The 16,216-nt window shown below is 42.1% G+C and overlaps 1 long non-coding RNA gene across 4 annotated transcripts in view; it reads right to left on the reverse strand.

Annotated features, from left to right (window-relative positions):
- The window catches only part of LOC135230240 (uncharacterized), a 195,603-nt gene that overhangs the window by 60,995 nt on the left and 118,392 nt on the right, over positions 1-16,216 (reverse strand). For 3 of the 4 annotated variants that reach the window (XR_010320870.1, XR_010320872.1, XR_010320869.1), the window contains exon 1: positions 684-788. The exons of the other annotated variant lie outside the window; for it this stretch is intronic. This is a non-coding gene — a long non-coding RNA (uncharacterized LOC135230240). Of the gene's footprint in view, positions 1-683; positions 789-16,216 lie in introns of those variants that run through there. 4 annotated transcript variants of the gene reach the window in all.

Genomic DNA, 16,216 nt, shown 5'->3' on the forward strand with positions numbered 1-16,216 from the left:
AGGCACAGCGCCCAAAACAATAAGGGGCAGCATGGCCTTGGGCGGGGGATCCCTCTCTCCCCTGTCCCTGGCACCCTACGGAGTCTGGTGGGGGTGGGAGGACGAATGGGGGCGAGTGCCCCGCCCTCAGTCTGGAATCTCACCACCCCTGGGCGAACTCTGGGCCTTGGTTTCCCCTCTGGCAGAGGGAGCAGGTGGGGGGCGGGGGGGCAGGCGCCCATCCCCCAGCTTGGCCCGCAAACCCGCCCCGGGCAGAGTAGGGACCTGGGCGCAGCCCTGGACACAGCCTTTCTCCCCAAGCCCTTCAAGCCCCCAGGCCCGAGGGCACTCCGCAGCTGGATCCCGCGGCTGGACCCCCACCCCCGCCCCCCGCAAATCCATGGGGATGCAAATTTGCAGACCAGCTGAGTCTCCCGGGCCAGAGGCTCCCTCTCGGAGCCCCTAGAGTGGCTGCGTCCGCCCGCCCCCGAGCCGCATCCGCCCCTGGGGATCACTCGGGACGGGGTACCCTGGAAGGGTCGATGCCAGCTGCTAACCCAACGTCCGGACTCTCCAACCTCTGGAGCCCACGGGATGCTGGGACTGGGAACCGCCCTCCTGGCGCCTTCCCTCCACACCTTCGAGGGGCCAGGCTTGTTCAGTCTGGGAGCTGGTCCCTCCACCCAGCTGCCGGAGTTTCATACCTTTCAGAAAACACGGCACGGAAAGCAGCACGAACAGCATCCTCTCTAAGGCGCGCCATCCGCCCGGGCCCCTCACCACCCGTCCCAGGGCTTCCGGGAGTAACTGGCTGGACGGCTAGGAACATGGCTGCCGGCCCCGCCCAGCGGCCCGGGTGTGGGGCGGGCGTGGGGGGGTTGGGCCTCCAGAGGGGAGGGTGGGGTCTAGAAGCAAGGACAACGCCAAGGTGTGCGGGGTGAGGAGACGGGAGACGTCAGGAGAGGGCCCTCTCGCGTGCAGAGTTAAGTATTGGAGGTGCAACGGTTAAGTGCTTGGCTAACTGAAAGGTGGGCCGTTGGAACCCACCAGCTCAAGGGTTGAAAAGATCTGGAGATGGGCTCCCATAAAGATTCTAACCAAACAAAATCCAAACCAGTTGCTGTTGAATCAATTCCGACTCATAGTGACCCTATAGGGCAGAGCAGAACTGCCCCATAGGGTTTCTAAGACTGTAAGTCTTTACAGAAGCAGACTGCCATGTCTTTCTGCAAAGAAGCAACTGGTGGATTCGAACTGTCCACCCTTTGGTTAGCAGCCGAGCTCTTAACCACGGTGCCACCAGGGCTGCGCCATAAAGACTGCAACCTAGGAAACCTTGTGAGGCAGTTCTAAGCTGTCGTACAGGGTTGATATGAGTCAGAATCTCTTGATGGCACACAACCATGATTGTACTAAGAAAAATTCCTCCAAGCAGCTGTCTACATGACCCCTGAAGCACGCATGCATGCACGCTATCAAAGCAGTGCGGCCAAAGACAGGAAATTGGAAAAGAGACATTATAGAGTGGACAGTGAAAAGTGATTTCTGAGGGGCATGCAGCTCAAGCAGAGGAGGTAGCATACAACTAAATGCCCTTCTCCTTCTATTGTTCAATGGTCTTGAGAAAAAATGTGTCCCAGGAATTAACTGTAGCCCAGGATAACTTGAAGACAGCAAATACAGAGGACCAGTCAGGATGCTTCTGCAGTGGTCAGGGTGAGGAGTGATGGTGGAAGTGCAGGTGGGAACAGTGGGCAGGCTTGAGGTGTACTTTGGAGCTTGAGCTGCCAAGAATTGCTGGTGGATCAGACGTATGGGATGAGGGGAATGGAGAATCAAAGGTGACTTCTAGAATTCAGGCTACCATGAGCGCATGGTCACCAGAGCTATTCTCTACCATGTGGAAAACCATGGAGGAACAAACTTGAGAAAATGACCAAAAGATTTTTTCTGGACATGCTAGATTTGGATGTCTGAGGTCATCCAAGTGTGGAGAACAGTTCCCAGCTGTGGATACCACTCTGAGGTAGAGTAGTTTTCTGGGTTCTAAGAATTTGGAGATCATCAGCCTATAGCTGATTTGAAAGCCACTGGTGGTGCGATGATTATGCATTTGGGTGCTACCAAAAGGTCTGCAGTTTGAATCTACCAGTCGCTCCTTGGAAACCCTGTGGGGAAGCTCTACTCTGTCCTATAGGGTCCCTATGAGTCAGAATCCACTCGATAGCGACTTTGTTTTGTTTTGTTTTGTTTTAATACTAAGCTCAGAAAAGTTGTGTGTCAGGGTTGTATTTTTTCACAATACTTATTCAAGCAGTTCAAATCTACCAGCCACTCCTTGGAAGCCCTATGGGTCAATTCTACTCTGTCCTTTAGGGTCGCTATGAGATATAATCGACTCAACAGCAATGAACTTAGTCTTAGAGGAGCCCTTTGTCTGTCAAAGCTGAGAGTTTTACTTCATACTTTTTAAAACTGCCATGTCTCATGTTATGTGGCTACCCTTACAGGAGCATTTTTGGTGCTAACTTGACTTGTTCTTGGTGAAGGGCTCTGTATTCATTTTCTAGGGCTGCCATAGTAAATTACCAAAAACTCAGTGTCTTTAAAAAAACGTATAATCCATACAGTCCAAGAAGCTGGATTATATGAAGAAGAAGGGGCCTCAGGATTAGAGGAAGACTCATTAACAGCCTAGACATGCAGATGACACAACCTTGCTTACTGAAAATGAAGAAGACTTGAAGCGCTTGCTGATGAGGATCAAAGACTTCAGCCTTCAGTATGGATTACACTTCAACATAAAGAAAACAAAAATCCTCACAACTGGAACAATAAACAGAGAAAATACTGAAGTCATCAAGGATTTCATTTTACTTGGATCCACAATCAACACCCATGGAAGCAGCCGTCAAGAAATCAAACGACATATTTTATTGGACAAATCTGCTACAAAAGACCTCTTTAAAGTGTTAAAAATTGAAGATGTCACTTTGAGGACTAAGGTGTGCCTGAACCAAGCCATGATATTTTCAATCGCCTCATATGCAGCTAAAGCTGGACAATGAATAAGGAAGACAAAAGAATTGAAACTTGAATTATGTTGTTGGTGAAGAATAATGAATATACCATGGACTGCTAGAAGAATGAACACACCTGTCTTGGAAGAAGTACAGCCAGAATGCTCCTTAGAAAGGTGGGTGGCAAGACTTGGTCTCACGTCCTCTGGACATATTATCAGGAGGAATCGGTCCCTGGAAAAAGACATCGTGCTTGGTAAAGTAGACGGTCAGTGAAAAAGACAAAGATCCTCAATGAGACAGATTGAGACGGTGGCTGCAACAGTGGGCTCAAACATCGCAGTGAGAAAGGCCGAGGGCTGGGCACTGTTTCGTTCTGTTGTACACAGGGCCGCTATGAGTTGGAACTGACCCAACAGCACCTAACAACAACATCATAAACTCACTGGATCTCCTGGGGATAGAATGTCATATTCACTGTAGAAAAATAGAGTTTCTTTGTTTGTTTGTTTACCATATTTACTAATACTATGATTTACATTTGATAACTTCCACATTCTGTTGGATCGCTTTTCTTTGGAATGGACGCAAACGTGCGTCTCCTGCAGTCTGTTGGCCAGGTAGCTAGCTTCCAAATTTCTTTGCATAGTGGAGTGAGCATCTACAGTGCTGCATCTGTTTGTTGAACCAACTCAGTGGGTATTCTGTCAGCTCCTGGAGCCTTGTTTTTCGCCAGTGCCTTCAGTGTAGCTTGGACTTCTTGCTTCACTACTACCAGTTCTTGATCATATGCCACCTCATGAAACGACTGAAAATTGACCATTTCTTTTGGTACTGTGACTCTGTGTATTCTTTCCATCTTTTGTGTGTGTGCTTTAAGTGAAACTTTACAAATCAAGTCAGTCTCTCATACAAAAATTAGTATACAGCTTGCTATGTACTCCTAGTTCCTCTCCCACCAATGAGAAAGCACACTCCTCTCAACCCTGTATTCCCCGTGTCCAGTCAGCCACTTTCTGTCCCCCTCTGCCTTCTCATCTCCCCTCCAAACGGGAGCTGCCCACATAGTCTCATGTGTCCACTTGAGACCAGAAGGTCACTCCTCACCACTATTTTTTCTATCCTATAATCCAGTCCAATCCCTGTCTGAAGAGTTGGCTTTGGGAATAGTTCCAGTCTTGGGCCAACAGAAGGTCTGGAGACCATGACCTCCAGGGTTCCTCTAGTCTCAGTCAGATCATTAAGTCTAATTTTTTTACGGGACTTTGAGGTCTGCATCTCACTGCTCTCGTGCTCTGTCAGGGATACTCTGTTTCGTTCCCTGTCGGGGCAGTCTTCGGTTGTAGATGGGCACCATCTAGTTCTTCCAGTCTCAGGCTGATGTAGTCTTGGATTTACGTGGCCATTTCTGTCTTTTGGACTCATAATTACCTTGTATCTTTGGTGTTCTTCATTCTCCTTTGCTCCAGGTGGGTTGAGACCAATTGATGCATCTTAGATGGCCGCTTGATAGTGTTTTTAAGACTGCAGACGCCACTCACCAAAGTGGGATGCAGAATGTTTTCTTAATAGATTTTATTATGCCAATTGACCTAGATGTCCTCTGAAAACATGGTCCCCCAACTGCTGCCCCTGCTACTCTGGCCTTTGGAGCATTTGGTTTATTCAGGAAACTGCTTTTGATTTAGTCCAGTTATGCTGACCTCTCCTTTATTGTATGTTGTCTTTCCCTTCACCTAAAATAGTTCTTGTCTACTATCTAATTTGCGAATATCCTTCTCCCTCCCTTTCTCCCCAACCTCATAACCATCAAAGAATATTTTCTTCTCTGTTTAAACTATTTCTTGAGTTCTTATAATAGTGGTCTCATACAATATTTGTCCTTTTGCAACTGACTAATTTCACTCAGCATAATGCCCTCCAGATTCCTCCAAACTATGAAATATTTCACGGGGAGGGGGGGAGGGAGGGAGGGAGAGGGTTTTTTTTACTGATTAATTAGTAGGTAAGAACTGCTTTAGGTGAAGGGAATGACAACACTCAATACATGCAAGGTCAGCTCAATTGGACTGGACCAAAAGCAAAGAAGTTTCTGGGATAAAATGACTGCTTCAAAGGTCAGCGGGGCAAGGGCGGGGGCTTGGGGACCATGGTTTAAGGGGACTTCTAAGTCAATAGGCAAAATAATTCTATTATGAAAAAATTCTGCATCCCACTTTGAAATGTGGTGTCTGGGGACTTAAATGCTAACAAGCGGCCATCTAAGGTGCATCAATTGCTCTCAACCCACCTGGAGCAAAGGAGAATGAAGAACACCAAGGTCACACGACAACTAAGAGCCCAAGAGACAGAAAGGGCCACATGAACTAGAGACCTACATCATCCTGAGACCAGAAGAATTAGTTGGTGCCCGGCCACAATAGATGACTGCCCTGACAGGGAGCACAACAGAGAACCCCTGAGGGAGCAGGAGATCAGTGGGATGCAGACCCCAAATTCGCATAAAAAGACCATACTTAATGGTGTGACTGAGACTAGAGGAATCCTGGCGACCATGGTCCCCAGACCTTCTGTTGGCACAGGACAGGAACCATCCCTGAAGACAACTCATCAGACATGAAAGGAACTGGACAGTGGGGGGGAGAGAGATGCTGATGAAGAGTGAGCTAATTATATCAGGTGGACACTTGAGATTGTGTTGGCATCTCATGTCTGGAGGGGAGATGGGAGGATAGAGAGAGTGGGAAGCTGGCAAAATTGTCACGAAAGGAGAGACTGGAAGGACTGACTCATTAGGGGGAGAGCAAGTGGGAGTACGGAGTAAGATGTATGTAAACTTATATGTGACAGACTGACTTGATTTGTAAACGTTCACTTGAAGCTCAATAAAAGTTAATAAATATATATATATTAATGGTCACCTAATGGTATTAAAAATATGATATTCAAGTCAGCTATTATAGAGACATCTTTGGTTTAGGGTCTGTAAAAACCAATATGCCTATTGTTCATAGGAGACACCTGTGATATCTCACTGGTTTCTAGTCATGTTTGTAGAGCAAGTCAAAGTTTCACCCAAGCTTCTGTCAGTATTAATTATATAAAATACATATGGATTGGGATGGGTGTATATCATCACCATTATCATCAGCAAAAGCACTTTTTTTGCATTATCACTAAATCAGTTAAAATTTGTGTGAACTGGGTTAAAAAAAAAACCTGAGTTCAAACTTGTATAATAATTACAGGTGCATGAACCCCTTCTAGAATAAATAAACAATTGACCTAATTAGACAACATCTGGTTTAATTCATGCTCCAGAAATAATCACGACAAATGGGATTACTGTTATTGGTGAAATGGTTAGGTTATATCCTTAGAACTGGGCTTGAACTCTATCCTAGTTGATTGACAATCCACAAGTTTCATTGACTTAAAATGTGGGGATATTTCTCATTTATAATACCCCTTGGGTGTGAGTCAAGTGCAAATCTGCTCTGTATTATCATCTTTTCTAATTTCATTTGTGGTTAGCAGCTCTTATGTTAGCCACTATCATGGCAAATGCATAGGAATATGCCTGGAACCAGGTAAATGGCACTTAATTCTTCTGTTTGAATGTGGAATCTTTCACTTCACTCATATTCCATTTGCCCAGCAAGTCATATGGCAAATCCTGACGTGAAAGAGATGAGAAATACCCCGCTACTCAGGATGCACCAAGGATAACCCTCTCCCTTGTTTCTAGGTATAGTGAATTAATCATATATTTCATATACCATTAGGTCTGTATTTGGCTTCCATATCATGTTCCTATATTAGTCATGGAATCGACTCGAAGGCACTGGGTTGGGATATTAGTCAGAATTTTACTACAATAATGATGCATAAAAGACAACCACAAAATCTTAGTGACACATAATAAAAAGTATTTCATGCAACTCTACAGATCAGCTAGGTTTTGAGTTCAGGTTGTTTCCATGCATCTCTTAATTTCCTTGGACAAGTTGAAGGGGCAGCAGACACTTGAGGCATGTTCATCTCATGGTAGAACTTCAAGCTTTCAGAGGAGAAGTCTCTTACAGACTAGGCTGGGAAACACCACACTCACACTCATATCCACATTCCGTTAACCAAGTAACATGGCCAAGACTAGTGTCAGTGGGTCAGGAAATATACTCCTCCCATGGAGACAGTGTAGGTCTATGTGTGTGGGGGCAAGCACAGGAATAATGTCAATATTTGGTGACTAATAATAATAATTTTTTTTTTTTAATAATCTAATCTACACAAGTTGCATTCACTCATCCAAGAAATACTTTCTGGACACAAATATTTTTTTCAGATACCAAAGCAGGATGTCAAAGTATATGCATTCTAGTTGTTGTTAGCTGCCATCAAGTTGGTTCCGAGTTATGGTGACTTTATGCATCATAAAATGAAAGATTGCCATGTCCTGTAACATCTTCATGATCTTTGGTATTTTGGGTCCATTGTTGCAGCTATTGGGTTAATCCGTCTCACTGAGGGTTTCCCCCATTTTGGTTGGCTCTCTACTTTACCAAACATGGTACCTTTTTCTAGCAATTGGTTTTTCCTGATGACATGTTCAAAGTAAGCAATTTGAAGTCTCACCATCTGTCATGGATTGAATTGTGTCCCCCCCCCAAAATATCTGTCAACTTGCCTAGGTCATGATTACCTTGTGTGATTCTATGATTGCCTATCATTTTACGATCTGATGTGGTTTCGCTAAGTGTTGTACACCCTATCACTATGATGTAATAAGATGGATTAGCAGAAGTTATGTTGATGAAATGTATAAGATCAGGTAGTGTCTTAAGTGAATCTCTTTTGAGATACAAAAGAGCAAAGTGAGAAGAGAGACATGGGGGCCTCATACCACCGAGAAAGGAGTGCTGAAGCAGAGCATGTCCTTTGGGTCTGAGATTCCTGCACTGAGATGCTCCCAGACCAAGGGAAGATTGATGACAAGGGCATTCCTCCAGAGCAGACAGAGAAAGCCTTCCCCTGGAGCTGACGACTGAATTTGGACTTGTAGCCTACTAGACAGTGAGAGAATAAATTTTTCTTTGTTAAAGCCATCCTCCTGTGGTATTTCTGATATAGCAGCATTAGATGACTAAGACACCATCCTAATTTCTAAGGTACATTTTGGTTGTATTTCTTCTAAGACTGAATGAGTAAACATTCATTCTATTGGGAGTCTATGGTATATTCAACATTCTTCATCAATGCTGGAGTTTGCATGCATCGATTCTTTTTCTAGTAGTAGATAGACAGAAATAGATACACATAATTACATATATATAGTAAGATGGTGCCTTGCTATCTGAAGAAAAATTTAAAAAGTAGGGTAAAAAGACAAGATAGTAACTGGTTCAGGGATGAAGTCTCTCTATCATTTCTAGAAGCAGACTGCTCAAAGTAAATGAACTGGCTAAAGCCCTAAAATAGAAGAAACCTCAGCAAAATATAGCTGTAATACAATGAAAGAGCCCAGTGATGTAATAGGAATTGAGGAGCATACAATAATGGAGGCCAGGTGGAGTTGGGCCTTGAGTTTAATTTTAAAAGCTTTCCATTCAACTCAGGTTTTTGTAAAATTGAATAGAACCTTAATAAAATCTAACATACTTTAAATGGATTATTCCATGTGCTTTATGGTACAAAGATGGGCACAGTAAGACCATTTAGATAGATATTACAAAAGTACAGGTGAGTAAGTATGATGACTTGAACCATCAACTATGGAAAATAGCAAAAGTAGCAAAATCCTGAAGACAATGAGGAAATGCTGAATAATGCATTCTTTGAGAGAACAGTGGAGTCAGGGATGCTACTAAAGCTTTGGTTGAATAAAGGCATCATTTATTGATAGGATGAAGATTGAGCAGGAAAATATCTTGGAGAGCCTAATCAACCTTTAAACTTCAAATAAGTCAATTTTGAATACTTAATATATATCCTAATGGAGATATTAACTTGGAAGTTGATATTCAACCATGGATTTCAGGGAAGAGATTCTATTTGGAGATATGAATTTGGTAGTTGTAAGCATAGAGATAGAAATTAAACAATGACATAAACTAGATTTAGTCAAATGAGAAGTCTGTTTATTTAAGTAAGGACACAGCACTGTTCATTTATTACAAAATGTCAGGTATCTGGTAGGGGCTGTTACTTATTTTTTAGTACTACTCTAGCTACTATTGGGCCTTTACATACCTACATAAGTTTTAGAATTAGTTTGTCATTTTCTTTACAAATTTTGTTGTGATTTTTATTAGATTTGCATAGAATATATAAACAGTATTGGTGGAATTTAGTCTTCTTAACCATTAACTTTCTATATCTCGAGAATTATTGAGATCTACCTTCATGTCAATATTTTAATTTTATCCATGAAATCCTTGAGTGGATATGTGTGTTCACGAGTGTAGGAGTGTGTGCATGCATGTGTGCGTTCATATACACGCGTGTAAGTCTGTTCACAGATATACATTAGCAAAATATAATCAATAAAATACAAAAAAAATACTGAATAGAAAATACCTAAACTAGAAAGCTACTGAACTAGTAAAATCCAAAGCAAATCACTGTCGTATAATTTTTATGTTACTTTTATCAAAATATCAAGAAACTTGCAATTCTTATACTTTGTAATATATTTCAGACACAGGGCATAGTGAGGGTAAGGCATTTCCAGGGGCAATCTCTAAGTTCAGCCTTTCCCTATCCCAAATTTCAAGACGAATAGATGTTGATGAGTCAGCAGAAATGTCCCCCCTCTTGTCTGGCTTTCATATTTGTGGCGCCTAAAAGCATTCTGTACCTTGTCTGCTGCACCCTTGGACTTGGACCCTGGCGCACGTGCCCTCCTCTGCCCCCCTTTTGCGATGCTTCTGTTTAGACAATGGAGAATATAAAATAGAACAAAACCATGTGATTAATAATAATCATACAAATTCTAGTTGCATGACCAAGGACAAGTTACTTAACCTCTCTGAGCCTCAACTTTGTCATCTGTACAATGGCAGTAATAACAGTAACAGATTCAATAGAAGTAATAGGTCTTGACGTTGTGAGGATTAACTAGTTGCCATCCAACTGATTTCATCTCATGGCAAGCCCATGTGTGTCAGAGCAGAACTGTACTCTGTAGGGCTTTCAATTGCTGTGACCTTTTGGAGGTAGATCACTAGGTCTTTCTTCTGAGGTGCCTCTGGGCAGATTGAAACCACAAATATTTTTGGTTAACAGCAAAGAGCTTAATAATTCGTGCAACTAGGGACTCCCTGTGAAAGTTAAGTGACTTATTATAAACAAAATGTGTAGAACACTGCTTGGTATATTGTAGTTGCTACTTAATTGTTATCAATATATCATGAATATTTATGGCATTATCACTGAAACATTTGATAACAAAGAGAACAAAAATATAAAGTTGGACAAGTCTCACTTATGCATATTATTTAATACCATAAATAAAATCCCAGAAAATGTGTGCTATCAGTAGATAAAAAGATACTGTATTTTAAACATATATTTGTAATTACAAAATTCCTAAGATGGTCCTACAATAGGACCAGTACAATCATCCATTCATTAAAAAATATTAAGTAAGTGCATATTGTTTGTCAACTGCTGTTTCAGGTCCCATAGAAATGGAAGTAAACCATCAGACAAATTCTCTGCCCAGCAGAAACTTACATTCCAATGTAGAAATACACAAAAAATGCATATACAAATAGAGATACAGTAAAACTCAAAGTAATGCTAATGCTTACAAAATGAGCAAGGCATTGAAGTAGAATGTTAATTTATAGGTTAAATTAGTTGGTCAGCAAAGTCCTTTCTTAAGAGTGATATCTGAGCAGAGATCTGAATGAAAGGGGAGAGACAACCAACAGGAAAATATGCAAAAAAAAAAAAAAAAAAATACTAGGAGAGAGAACCAACCCCAGTCCAAAGGCCTGGAGGCAATGAAACAAAATAAGGAGGATGCACAGCAGAAATCAAGGGAGAGAGGGGTGCTCTGTAGTGAGGTGAGAGATATGTCCAAAAGATTATCATGGCAGCCTAAAGGACTTGGATTTATTTAAAATCTTTGAAAAGATTTGATCAGAGAGACATGTCACCTGAGTAATGTTTTAAGAACTTCTCCCTGGTTGTTGTCTGATTAGACTCTAGAGGGAAAAATTGAAAGTTGGGAGAGCAGTTAGGAGGCCCTTTCAGTGTCTGAGCAAGCTGTAATGGCAGCCAGGCCCAGGGTGTTGGCAAGGGAGTAATTTAGAAGTGGGCAGATATGGAATCTATTCTGAAGATACAACCAACAGAAAGTGTTGTATATAAGATGTTAGAGAAAGAGAGAAGTCAATGAATACTCCAAATTAGAGAAAAACCCCGACATCACATCAGTGGAGGAGAAACATTTTTGGTAAAAAATAATACAAATTCCCATAGAACACTAAATACAAACATACTAATTTTTTTTAATAGTCTAGAAGAGGCAGAAAAAAATCTGTAATATGATAAAATGCATACATATTTTAAATGGAAAATAAAACACTGTTAATGTTTTCCATCAATGTTAGAATCAAACATTAAGGATCCAATACTCAACATTTTTCTTGGAAATCGTAGATCTGGATATCAACACTGGAACCAAAAAATCTTACCTTTGAAAAGCTAGCAAAAACGAATGGTATTTACGTATGATATAATCATCCTGAAACACTATTAGATTCAACTGAAAAATCATATAAACTAAAAAGAATGCTCAGAAAGTATAATTGGCACCCCATTAATATAGATAAAGTATAACCCTGAAGAGTTATAAATTTTATTTTCTTATAAAATAAAAAATGCAACAAAATTTAAATTATCAATTTATATTTAGGAAATGTATTTGGTGATATTTATATAAAACATTTTTGCCTTGAATGCCACTTAAACCAAATGAAACCCATTGTTATTGAGTTGATTCCAACTTACAGCAACCCTCTAAGAGAGATGTAACTGCTCAGTAGGACATTCTTGCTCTACTTCTTCCAAGACAGATTTTTTTCTCCTTTTGGCAGTCAACGGTACATTAAATATTCTTCACTAAAACCATTATTCAAAGGCACCAACTCTTCTCTGGTCTTCCTTACTCCTTGTCTAGCTTTCACACACGTATAAGGCAGTTGAAAACACCATGGCTTGGATCAGGCACTCCGTAGTCCTTAAAGTGACATCTTTGCTTTTTAACACTTTAAGGAAGTCTTTTGCAGCAGATTTGCCTAAAGTAACACGTCATTTGATTTCTTGAATGCTGCTTTGATTGTCTCTCCAAGTAAAATGAAATCCTTGACAAGTTCAATATTTTCTCCTTTTATCATGACGTTTCTTACTGATCTGGTTGTGAGGATTTCTGTTTTCTTTATGTTGAGGTGTAGTCTATAATGAAGGCTGTGGTTTTTGATCTTTATCACTAAGTGCTTCAAGTCCTCTTCACTTTCAGTAAGCATGGTCTTGTCATCTGCATATCACAGATTGTTAATGAGTCTTCCTCTAATCCTGATGCCAAATTCTTCTATACAGTCTGGCTTCTCAGGTTACTTGGTCAACGTACAGATTGAATAAGTATGGTGAAAATAAAGAAAACAAAAATCATCAAAACTGAACCAATAAGCAGCAACATGATAAACAGAGAAAAGACTGAAGTTGTAGAGGATTTCATTTTGCTTGGATCCACAATCAACATCCAGGAAAGCAGCTGTCAAAAAAATCAAATGTCTTATTGTATTGGGCAGATTGGCTGCAAAAGAGTTCTTTAAAGTGTTCAAAAGCAAAGATGACACTCTGAGGTCTAAGGTGGGCCTGACCCAAGCCATGGTATTTTCCATCGCCTTATATGCATTTTTTTTTTTACATGCATGCAAAAGCTGGGACAATAAATAAGGAAGGCTGAAGAAGTACTGACACCTTCGAATTATGGTGTTGGCAAAAAAATATTGAATATACCATGGGCTACCAGAAGTAGAAACAAATCTGTTTTGGAAGAAGTATGACCACAGTGCTCCTTAGAAGCGAGGATGATGAGGCTCTGTCTCACGTACTTTGGACATGTTATCAGGAGGAACCAGTCCCTGGACAAAGACATCGTGCTTGATAAAGTAGAAGCTCAGCAAAAAAGAGGAAGTTCCTCAATGAGATGGATTAACACAGTGACTGCAACAGTGGTCTCCAACATGGTGACAACTGTGAGGATGGTGCAGGACTGGGCAGTGTTTCCATCTGTGGTCCATAAGGTCAGTATGAGCTGGAACTGATTAGATCCACCTAACAAGAACAACACAACAGCAACAATGTACGGCAATTTCACATGGGTTTCACCACGTCTTTGATGTGGTGGTTGACAGGTGAAATGGTGCACTGTAGATTAGTGGGAAGGCACAACTGGACCCATGCATAACCTTGCTTATTGGGTCACAGGCTGTGACAGTAATAATTCCTGCTTAGGAGAATTTGAAAGCTGTTCATTGTGGATGTGTGAGGGACTCCGAAATACTTGCAGAAATTTCCAAGTGGGTGGGGTGCTCTAGTGTGAGCATCAGGAGGAATGGACCTAATGTGTGCTTTACATTCTCTGCAGATTATGACACAATCAAACATTCCCTTTTCACTGTCTTGCAAATTGTAAGAGAACAGGGGGAATTTTTAGGCAGGACGCTTTCAAAACACATGACAAGAAAATTTATTGAAACATTAAATTCAAAATAAAATTTTCCTATATTTTTCTTCCTTCTCTATCTTATTTCAAGGAGGTAGTTGGACTCACAGGGTTGAACCTCTGAAGCTTTGAGACCCTGAAGAGCCTGTTGTAAAAGTCTCAGCTCACTGGAGTAATCACACTGCGTGAACTGAAACCCAGGGGAGGAGTGAGAGTCGGATAGCAGAGTCCTAGAAATAGAAAAGGGGTTGGCCCTGCTTCTTGACAGTGCCCTGGGGTAGACGGCAGCACCTCAAAGGATAATGCAGGCACATAGGTACACAAACCCCATCATGGTGTTCGCAGCCCTGCCAAGGTTCTCCTGCTCCAGCTAGGAATGGAAGGAGCAGAGCCAATACTTCTCGAGAGATCACCCACGTAGGCTGGGGCAATGGGTGTTTTGAAGCCTGTCTCCAAACCTTGGTCCTTCATTAGACCCCAGGAATTATTGCATATCTGGATGAGGAGGAAACCTAAAAATAAGTACGGTGAAAATCCACCACCCCGTCCCCCCCCCCGCCCCCCAATTTTGTAAGCAGGCTGCTCTGAGCTGGAATTCAGTTTATTTAAAGAAATATCATGCTTTTTTTCACACAGGATTTTATGCAGATTCACACTTATGATTCATATTATTCATTTATCCATTAAGTCAACAAAGATCTACTGTATACTGACTACATGTCAGACCCTATGCCATGTACTCTTGATGATAAGATAACTCAGAGAAGGTCCCTCACTGCCTGATCAGAGAAAGAGCCAAGTTAACCGTTGTATCAGTTGTGTATTGCTGTGTAACAAATGACCCCAAAATGTAGCACTTAAAAGAACAACCACTTACTAAGCTCAGAGTTATTCTGGTTGTCAATTTGGGGATCTTCCTATCTGGGCCAAGCACAGTGACTCGCAGCAGGCCTTCCTCATGTGTCTACAATTCGCTTCCAGGTCAGCTAGGAGCCATTTCATCTAAAATCAACTCAGTGAAACTGCTGGATCCTCTCTCCAATGGTCTCCCATCATCCAGCAGGCTGGTCTGGGTCCGTTCCCATGGGTTCTCAGGCTTTAAGAGCAACAAAAGGGCAAGTCTGAATGCAAAGTCCTTTCAACTCTCACCTTGTATCCGGTTCACTACTATCCTAATGGCCAAAGCAACCGTAAGGTCAGCCTCAACTGAGGGTGCAGAAAGACTCCTGCTGCTGAGGAAAGGCGCTCCAGAGTCTCACAGAAGGCATGGACACAGAGAGAGGGAGAATGTGTCGACCTTCCTAAAATCATCTGTGGCAAGTAAATGTAATTGTGTTTTATGTGGTGGTAAAGGGTATCTTGAATACAAAGGTGTACAGAGCAAGAAGTGGACAAATTTACCAGGAAAAGGGTCAGGGAAGATCTCAACTAGGAAGTGATGCCTGAACCAAGTTGGGAATATGGTTGGATAGTTAAGGGATGACAAAGGCCCAGAATCCAGGAAACCCCAAGAATTCTCTAGAGGCTTCAGTACAAGGTGAGGGATGGCTTGATGAGAACATTCTGAGGAGACAGAGTGAAGCCACTGGTGCATTTGTCAACAGGCACAGATCGTCTTTTGTTCTGTTTTCCAACCAGTCCTCCCTCCTATACAGTTGGGAGTCACACAAAACGAGCCCCTAGCATCTTCGTGTTAAAATTTCTATTTTCTACCGAGAAGTCAGCACCTCTCTCATCACCTCCCCAACTTTCCTAATTTCTTCCATAATAGATCTCCCCATTTCCAGGATCTTTTTCTAAATGGCATCCAAAACAAAAATAGAGTCTGGAAGAAGCAGAGGTCATGGGCTTTCCCAAGTCAACTCCTAAACCTCCTATTCTGGCTGCATAAAAGTCCTGAGTCTTAGGGCTTTTTGGTGAGGCCATAAGCCTAACCTGTTCCAACAGGGTCAGTTCTCTTCACCACATACTTCACCAGGGAGAGTAGGCCAGGAGATGGGAAGGGGGACAACATCTCCTAGTCAGAGTGAAGAGCCTGTGTGAAGCCTCAGAGGCTAAGGAGACCTGAAAAGGGTGCAGAGTGGATGTTGTATGACCAGGGCTGGAGAGACGATTCAAATTGAGTTAAATGAGAGGATTTGGTGGAAGCAACTGCCTATCACACTATTTTCATTCCCTGTATGCTCTCTCTCCCTCCCAAGGGATGGTAACCTCTTTGAGTGCAGAGAGAAGTTTTAATTTATTTTTAATATATAATCTCCCTCCTCCCAGCCCCCAAGCCCCTACTTCAACAGTTGCCATATTTTCCTTGCTGCCCAGCTTCGCTTCAAACTGGGCCCATAGAACCGAGCAGTGTCAACAATGATGTCACACAAGGGCTATGGAAGTCTTGGTGCTCGCTCAGATGTCAACTGCTCTTTGGAGAGGGTGCCGATCTGAGGTCTCCTGCAGGAGAGTGTCTTTAGATAGCAAATCCAGG

Source organism: Loxodonta africana, unplaced genomic scaffold (genome assembly GCF_030014295.1).
Source record: "Loxodonta africana isolate mLoxAfr1 unplaced genomic scaffold, mLoxAfr1.hap2 scaffold_90, whole genome shotgun sequence".
Classification (NCBI taxonomy): domain Eukaryota; kingdom Metazoa; phylum Chordata; class Mammalia; order Proboscidea; family Elephantidae; genus Loxodonta; species Loxodonta africana.